At 41.2% G+C, this 9,107-nt stretch overlaps 1 pseudogene; it reads right to left on the reverse strand.

The window, feature by feature from the left end:
* Positions 1–5,046: 5,046 nt before the first annotated feature.
* LOC120924838 lies at positions 5,047–6,319 on the reverse strand (annotated as a pseudogene).
* Positions 6,320–9,107: the final 2,788 nt, after the last annotated feature.

The following is a 9,107-nucleotide window of genomic DNA, read 5'->3' on the forward strand; positions in this document are numbered from 1 at the left end:
GATTTGCGTTTTTTTCTTGTTTTTGCCTGTTTATAGCTGGTTGTTAAAGGAAATGTAAAAAAAAAAAATTGCCAGTTAAAGAAAAAACGCAAAACGTAAATCATGGCAAAATCGCAGTAAAAATGTTTGTCGAAAAACGCAGCTAGCACCGCAAAAACGCTCAAAAGCAACATGCATAGGTGTGAATCGAGACTTAATCTGGCTATGACCGCTTGTGGCTTCCCACTGCTCATGTGAGAGCCCTGGTGTGCTTTGTGAATGGTCCCGCAGCCTGGGCTGTACATTTTTTGGATATAGTTCCGTGATTTGAAAGTGTTGGATTAACTTTCTGTCGGGAGATGATATGTCTCTCTAATAGTATGTGAATGTTTGAAGGATGGTTGCAGTTTGAAAATTGTAAAATATGGCGAGGCCCTGAAGACACCAGTGAGCAAAGGTCCAGTGAGCAAAGGTCTAGAGGAAATGCAGGAATACATAGGTAGGATAATAGGGGTAGGGTAGGAGAGATCATGCCACCAGAGTATTTAATGAAGTCTTTAGGGAATGTAGTATATTTTAATTGCGTATCTTAGGATCTATCTCTTAGGTATCTTTGGATCTACCTATTTTTGGTAAAAAAAAAAATCGCAATAAGCGTTTATCGGTTGGTTTGCTCAAAATTTATAGCGTTTACAAAATAGGAGATAGTTTTATTGCATTTTTATAAAAAAAATTTTTACTACTAATGGCGGCGATCAGCGTTTTTTTTTCGTGACTGCGACATTATGGCGGACACTTCAGACAATTTTGACACATTTTTGGGACCATTGTCATTTTCACAGTAAAAAATGCATTTAAAATGCATTGTTTATTGTGAAATATGACAGTTGCAGTTTCTGAGTTAACCACTAGGGGGCGCTGATGGATTTATGTGTTCCCTGAAGTGTGTTTACAACAGTAGGGGGGTGTGGCTGTAGGTGTGACATCATCGATTGTGTCCCCCTAAAAAAGGGATGACACGATCGATGACGCCGTCACAGTGAAGAACGGGGAAGCCGTGTTTACACACGGCTCTCCCCGTTCTTCAGCTCCAGGGACCGATCACGGGACTCCAGCGGCGATCGTGTCCGCTGGTCCCGGTCACGGAGCTTTGGACCGGGTCACGGGCGCGCGCCCGCGACCCACGGCTGGGTACTAGTACAGGACGTACCTGTACGTACATGTGCCCAGCCGTGCCATTCTGCCGACGTATATGTGCAGGAGGCGGTCTTTAAGTGGTTAATCTAGGCTTACCTGTAGGTGCAAGATATGTGGTTGGGTTTACAACCACTTTAAGTGAAGCGCTGAGCACAATCATTGATAGGAACTGCTGAGAATAACACTTAATCACACTAAAAAAGGATTTATCGCCAAGCTTCCTTCAGACACCATCATTGTTCAGTGCCCTGTTTTTATCGATCAAGCTTATTGTTCTCTTTTATTCAGAGCTTTTTTTCTCAGAAAATAGGTGCAGGAACTCAACCACGACCCCGTTCAGATTTCACAAACAGTAGAAGGGTCTTAAAGGGGCATTAAATACCAGGATTGCATTACATACAGAGTGCAGAGTTCAGGTGGCTACACATAGTATGTCACAGAAACCGGACTTCTGTGTTTACAAGTAATTGTGGTGAACAGGCACCAAAGGGTCTGAGCCAGAGGTGGTGGAACTGAGTTCCCCCAAGTTCCCCCTGAAAAAAAGCCCTGCTTTTATTTAACAATAAACAAAACAAAAAAATCAAAATGTACATCGCGATAAATTCCTAATTGGTTAGTTAATGAGCTAACCAGACATTCCTTATTCCTTTATTTATGAAAATGTGGTGTTTTGAAAACTGGATCTTGTGAAATGTATCTGATTAGAGTAACTATAATATAGTGTTTAAAGTATATTTAGATTAATATTAAAGCGGGGTTCCAACCACAATTAGCATTTTTTAAATGTATGTCCTTTCATCCTGCGTTTTTATAATATAAATCCGGTCACTTACTATTTTACAATCCGCCGCCGCTCCGCATAGTTATTCAAAAAAGATAGTTTATAAAACTATGTCCACACCGTTGTCATTTTGCTTTTGGGCATTGTGAAGCCCACAAGCACTTACTTCCTGGAAGTCTTTGATGGGGAGTTAAAATGGGGAAGCGCACTGCATCCTGGGAAATGATGACACACATTTCCCAGGAGCATTAGCGTGCTGAGGAGCCTAGGGAGATGATGTCAGAATCCTAGGCGATTCCAAAGGCAGATTTTGTGGGACCGCATAGCAACAGGCATTTCCAGGTGTGAAAAAAAAGGTATATATTTTTTTTAGGTCTAATGAGCACAATAATGAAAAAAAAAATTTGGGGATGGAAACTCCACTTTAACTTTTAAAAGACATAAGCGAAGTATATAGCAGTAAACTAGGCAAGCGGCACAATTTTGACCCTTTTAGCAATGACAGCTAGCTGTCATCGATCTTGCCTTATGTTTGTATTTACACTCTGGAAGCTAAGGCACAGAATTAGCTGTGCAGCTTTTAAATAACACATTGGAAATGTGAAGCCCTAGAATATGTTGCCAGGAGACAGTTGATTCCAAAACACAGACAGCATCAGTTTCTGCGATCGCATTACACAATAATAGTGTTCCAGGAAGAGAATTTTAACAAAGCACATGCCTCATTCCAAAAGTAACACAGTCAGAACGATATTTAGCCTGTTACAGTCCCAGACACAAATAAATACAATCCACTGCCTCTCCCCCAGCAACCACTTTTTAAATGCTTCTTTAACCACTTCAGCCCCAGAAGAATTTACCCCCTACCTGACCAGAGCACTTTTTGCGATTCAGCATTGCATCGCTTTAACTGACAATTGCGCTGTCGTGTGACGTGGTACCCAAACAGAATTGACGCCTATTTTCCCCCCACAAATAGAGCTTTCTTTTGGTGGTATTTGATCATCTCTGCAGTTTTTATTTTTTGTGCTAACAAAAAAAAAAAAAGCGACAATTTTGAAAAATAAAAACAATATTTTTTACTTTTTGCTATAATAAATCACCCCCCTCATTTTTTTATATATATATATATATATATATATATATAAATATATATATAAATAAACCCTCTCTTTCTCAGTTTAGGCCGATATGTATTCTACATATTTTTGGTGAAAAAAAATCTAAATAAAAACGCAATAAGCGTACATTGATTGGTTTGCGCAAAAGTTATAGCGTCTACAAGAATAGAGGATAGTTTTATGCCATTTTTATTTTAATTTTTTTTTATTAGCAATGGCGGCGATCAGCGATTTTTAATCGTGACTGCGACATTATGGCGGACACATCGGACACTATTTTGGGACCATTGTCATTTATACAGCAATCAGTGCTATAAAAATGCACTAATTACTGTGTAAAGGACACTGGCAGGGAAGGGGATAAACACTAGGGGGTGATGAAGGGGTTAAGCGTGTCCTAGGGAGTGATTCTAACTGTGGGGGGGTGGGCTACAAGTGATGACAGGGAGCAGTAGATCACTGTCCTGTCACTAGGCAGAACAAGGAAATGCCTTGTTTGCATCTCCCCGTTCTGCAGCTCCGGGATACCGGAGGATATAGAGTCCGCGGGCACGGAGCAGGCACGGCGTGTAATTCAGAATGTACAGCATTACGTATGTACGTTGCTTTGCCCAGCCGTGCCATTCTGCCAACATATATCGGCATTAGGCGGTCGGAAAGTGGTTAATGCTCTATTAATGCAATAGGTGTGGTTAAGGTGCAGTTCCATTCAAAGACTGACAAGAGTCTAAATATCATGTAAATGAGACAGGCTGGGAAGAATCTTCTGGGTCATGTGACAGCGGAATATCGATTAGGAAAAAGCACATTCATCTGCTCACATTGATCAGTGTGTTTGAAGTCATCCGCTCAGTTTTGTTGAAGATCTGGGTTTACATGGAATACATCCAGGGATTTTATCAAGCTTTGTTGACCCTTCGAACGTATGCTCCTCAGGGTTCAACATTTCTGGTAAGCCTCAGTTCATTTGGTGGCGGTTTCTTCACAGTGTATGGGAACACCATTCGGCTTTCCTGTCTACATAGGACTATTCACTTATTGGAAGCTCACGTTTTCCAACCTATATGTTTATATAGGACATTCACCTATACATGTTTATTTTTTATTATGCATTTTGATAGCACACTATTCACATGGTGATTGTCACACACCCAATTATATGTTTAATTGTATGTAATTTATAGTTATTCACCATTTGGGTTTTCACTTAGCACTACAATTTATATGTGCGATTCCAGCACCTATTTAAATGGATCGCTACCCAGCCACTATACAAAAATGGCCAGGCAGGGCAAACATCCACCTGCTAGTGCCACCTGGAGGGATGGGCACACAGCAGCAAAATCTGTGATAACCGTTTATAATACAGCAGCCATAAATTGGTAGTAAACAATGATCCTTCATAAAGCTGTTTCCTACTGCGATTGGTCATAGTTAGCACAGGACCAATGAAACAACCTTGTACCATGTGACCAGTCACAGTAGTAAGCATTGGTTGCATTATTGCAGCTGAACGTTGAATTGATTGCTTATACAGTTATGACCGCAAAATAAATTACTGTGTTTGCTATGCTATGCTATTTTTCCAAAATGGAAAAAAAGGAATACCTATATATAGAAAAAAAAAAACAAGGAAAATGTATGAGAATAAGACCCCTTTCACACTAAGGAGTTTTTCAGGCGGTACAGCGCTAAAAAATAGCGCTGCTATACGGCCTGAAAAACTCCTGCCCAGCAACCTCAATGTGAAAACCTGAGGGCTTTCACACTGAGGCGAGGCGCTGGCGGGAGACAAAAAAAAATCTCCAGTCAGCAGCATCTTTGGAGCGGTGAGAGGAGCGGCGTGAATACCGCTCCTTCCCATTCAAAACAATGGGAAGCGCGGCAATACCGCGCGCAATGCGCCATTAACCCTTCATCGACCGCTAGCGGGGGTTAACACCGCAACGCTAACAGCCAATTCCCGCGGCAATGCCGGTGGTATAACGCCGCTATTTTTAGCGGCGTTATACCGCCACCGCAGCTCCCGCCCCAGTCTGAAAGGTGCCTAAGGCAAAACTTTGACCTTGACTGATTATTAAACACAAAACTAATGATTTAGTGAAGAGATTTGTAGAGAAAGGATACAGAAAATAAGTTATGGAAAGTACTAAAAGAATAGTTAAAAATATGGATAGGGAATTATTGCAAACTAAAACACAAAAGAATAAAACATTTGACACAACTTTCATAACCGGTTTCAATCAATATAAAATGGAGAAGGAGTGTAGAAGAATTGCCTAGATCCCAATATTCCCAAAAATATTACTGTGACGCAAGTCACTTTTTTGTGCAACTCAACTTACCTTGGAGAGCTCTGGAAACTCTGTCCAGCTTCCCCTGCCCCTCTTATGTGTTTATCACCCTGTGTCCATGAACCCCCCTATGATCTCCGCTAGTAAGACTCACTGTACAGCCACACTGGAATGTTGTATATATTGTGTGTTGTCTCATGCTGATGTGGTATTCCTGGTCCTTGGTCGTCGTCATCATTAGGGAAGAGATCATCAAGAGGTTCCTTTGATGAATCGCTCTCCTTATCCGATGGAGAATTGTCATAATCGTATTTTTTCAGTCGATTCATAAGCTTCTCCTCCAGTTGGGCCACAGACTGTTCACTTCTTTGCAGTTTCTTCTGTGTTTTGGCCAGCTCATCCCTCAACCACTGGTTCTCATGGCACAGCCTCCTCACTTGAGCCCTCAGCTTCTGCAACTCCACAGCATTCAAGTGGTTTGATAAGGCCATCATAACCTGTGCTTCACTCAGACCCAGCTCCAGCATTTCCAAAGACTTTTGGATCATGATGGACTTCTCTTCCCCCAAGTTACTCTCATCTTTCTTCAGATACTTCAAGGTCTCCAGTAGGCTCTGCAGGATGGAGTTGTGCTCATTCTTCAAGGCCTTCATCAGCTACTTGATCTTCGAAATGATCTCATCCTGGGCGAGTTTCTCCAACTTATCTTCCGTCAGAAACACCATCGTGGACATGTTGTCATACATTATCTTATGCCTTGATGAAGTGAGGGTGCTGGCAGGCAAGTTTGCTGTAACCTATCCCAGAACGTGCTCCATATCACATTACAATGTTATAGTCACCTTATTCAATGACCCCAAACTGTAACTGGCCTCCCACTAGCTATCCCCAGAGACCTTTGTCCTAAAAAGCCATCCTGAGGGGGGAGAGGTCTAACCTAAAACGATGACATCACAATTACCAAAAAAAAAAAAAAACAAAAAAAAAAAAAAAAAAAAAAAAAAAAAAACTTTATTTACAGTAGGGCTCTAGGACTAAAACAAAATACAGAAAGTCGCCCACTTACAAACGAGTTCCATTCCAGAAGCTCGTCTTAAGTCTAATTTGTTCTCAAGTCCAACAAAGATCAGTGCTTGCAGTTAGAATGTGAGCACTGATCAGTGTGTTCTATCAGGGGAGGTCCACCTGTTGGAACACATTAAACACAGCAGAGGAATTCGCAACACCAACATTGCTTGTTGGTACGGCGATCTGACAGTTTTGTTTTATTCAGCCTGCTGGGTTGAATGAAGACAAGCCAACACATGTTCGCATCTTTGAGAGTTGGCAAGTTGAACGTTCGTATGTAGGGAACTTAGTGTAGTACACAATACCTCCCTTCCCTGTCACCCTCCCCACCTACAACCTCTCTCCATTACCAAGAATGTTTTTGGGACTTTGAGTAAGGCACAAGATGCATGGTAGGAGAAATTATAAAATTGACATGTAAACAAAGCATTGAACATGAGTATTTTTATCTATATACACACACAAGGCAATAGCATACAAAAAAGCATGACTTTTGTCATTTAGGTTTTTTTTTTTTTATTAAAGTATTTTTAAAATAAAAATGAGTTTTTGAAAAAACACTGCGCAAATATGGTGCGACATAAAATATTGCAACCACCACCATTTTATTCTCTAGGGTCTCTGCAAAAAAAAAAAAAGAAGAAAAAAATCATGTTTGGGTGTTTGAGCAGAAAATATTGATTTTTACTTGTAAGCAACAAATGTCAGAAAAGGTTTGGTCTTTAAATGGTTAAACTTGCTTCATCTACACCGAAGTTATTTTCTTTGATAAAAGAACGAAAAGATACTTTCTTTCCACTTATTCGCATGTTGCATTAAAACTTGGCAGGCTGCCTGGATTTTGTTTTTCCAGCTGCGAGAACTCTGCCCTTTTTAGAAAGATCGTGACATGCTGTTTTGAAGATCGGGAATGGGAAAATAAAGATTGAGATTTTGATTCTGTATGATTAATCATGCAGCTCTACTATATAGATAAAAATACTCCTGTTCAATGCTTTGTTTATATGCCAATTAAACAATTTCTCCTACTACATGTCCTGTGCCTCACTCAAAAGATTCAAAAAAATAAAATAAAGAAAAAAACTTCCCTATTTAGGGATGGAAAGTGCAGGTTATCTTGCACCTCATTCAAATTCCCACAATCCCCTTGCTTTGTTTCTCCATTAAATAGTGAACTCTCTACATACTGGATATCTGCTACACTATGAATACTTTTACCAGCTCTCTACTTCCCCCTTACCTCCTACTCCCTTCCTGTGTTCGGGTTCCCATTCCGGGCCAGTCTGGCTCCCTCGCTTATCTCAGCTAAACTACACACCTCCGCCACCATGACCCCCCCACATCTGCTCATTTACTCACAAAACATACAGTGCATTAACTCACCAACTAAAAGAACTGAGGTCTTTTGCTACCTTAAATCCAGACTGGTAGACAGCATACTTCCAAGAGACCAGGTTTTTGTCCTCATCAAGTTTCCTTTCTCATCACTACCCTTTTTACACAACCATTGCCCCAGACAAGTACAAGGGAGTCCTCAGTTTATCACCAGACCCTACCCTTCTTTAAAATGGGTTTTACAAGACAAATGTTGGGATTAGGGGGTCACATTTGTTGTTACTATGCCACAAACCTCTTTTCAAACAGAAGTTTCTCACCTTTTTTAAAGCCACTGACCACTATAGTAAGGGCACCATATTCCTAATGGGAAATTCCATCACCACCTTAAACAAAACATCCTCCGGGCAGGTCTCTGCCCAAGAAGCACTAAACTGCACTATTCAAACACATATCCTGGTCGACATATGGGGGAACTACCCCAAGAACCAAAAGATTTAACCTTATTTTCCCCACCCGCAAAAGTTCTTGTAGATCTGACCATGTCACTATGCTTATGCAACATCTAACACTAGAGTAAAACAACTCCATTCTTTCTACACCATGGTCAGACCATGACCCCCCTGTCCATCCACCACCCGGGTGAACCTCACATGCTCCCCTTTCCAGTGGCACCTGAATGAGTCCCTCTTAACCTCCCAGGAATCTTTCCTCCAAATCCATATATAGACCACCTTTGCAGAGAACATAGGCTCCGAATTCATTACCGGTCGCCTTGTGGGAGACCCACAAGGCATTGATCAAGGGCAAAATCATCTAACTAGCATCCTGACAAAAAGCCCAGAGAAAATGTAGGATCCTGGGGCTCTCCGCCCTCTCTTCACCCAAGTAGAGTAGAAATTGAAGGCATGCCTCAAGAAAGCTTGCAACACTGGCAGTGGAACTAGATCTTATCCAGTCGGAGCCCTATGTTGGTCAAAACAAAATGCTACACAAGTGCAAATAAGCCAGGGCCCTTGTCTAGCAAAAAAAAATAAAAAATTACACTATACAGCAAAAATGGTCTGATCCAATCCAACTACGGAAAATAAATGAGGACCCTACCTCAGACACCCTTCAATGACAAGCTTACCCCTTATCACCCGAGGAGGAAGACCTCCTTTTTTTTTTTTAACAGTTTTGCTTTCCTTCCCTTTCTGCTGAGGCACTTCAAACCCACAATGTGGACATTATAGAGCCCCGATTCAATAATGGAGCCACAGCAATTTCATCCCATCTCACTCCTAAAGGAGGACATAAAATTACTGGAGAAGGTGCCAAGCAGAAGGATAA

Source organism: Rana temporaria, chromosome 1 (genome assembly GCF_905171775.1).
Source record: "Rana temporaria chromosome 1, aRanTem1.1, whole genome shotgun sequence".
Lineage (NCBI taxonomy): Eukaryota > Metazoa > Chordata > Amphibia > Anura > Ranidae > Rana > Rana temporaria.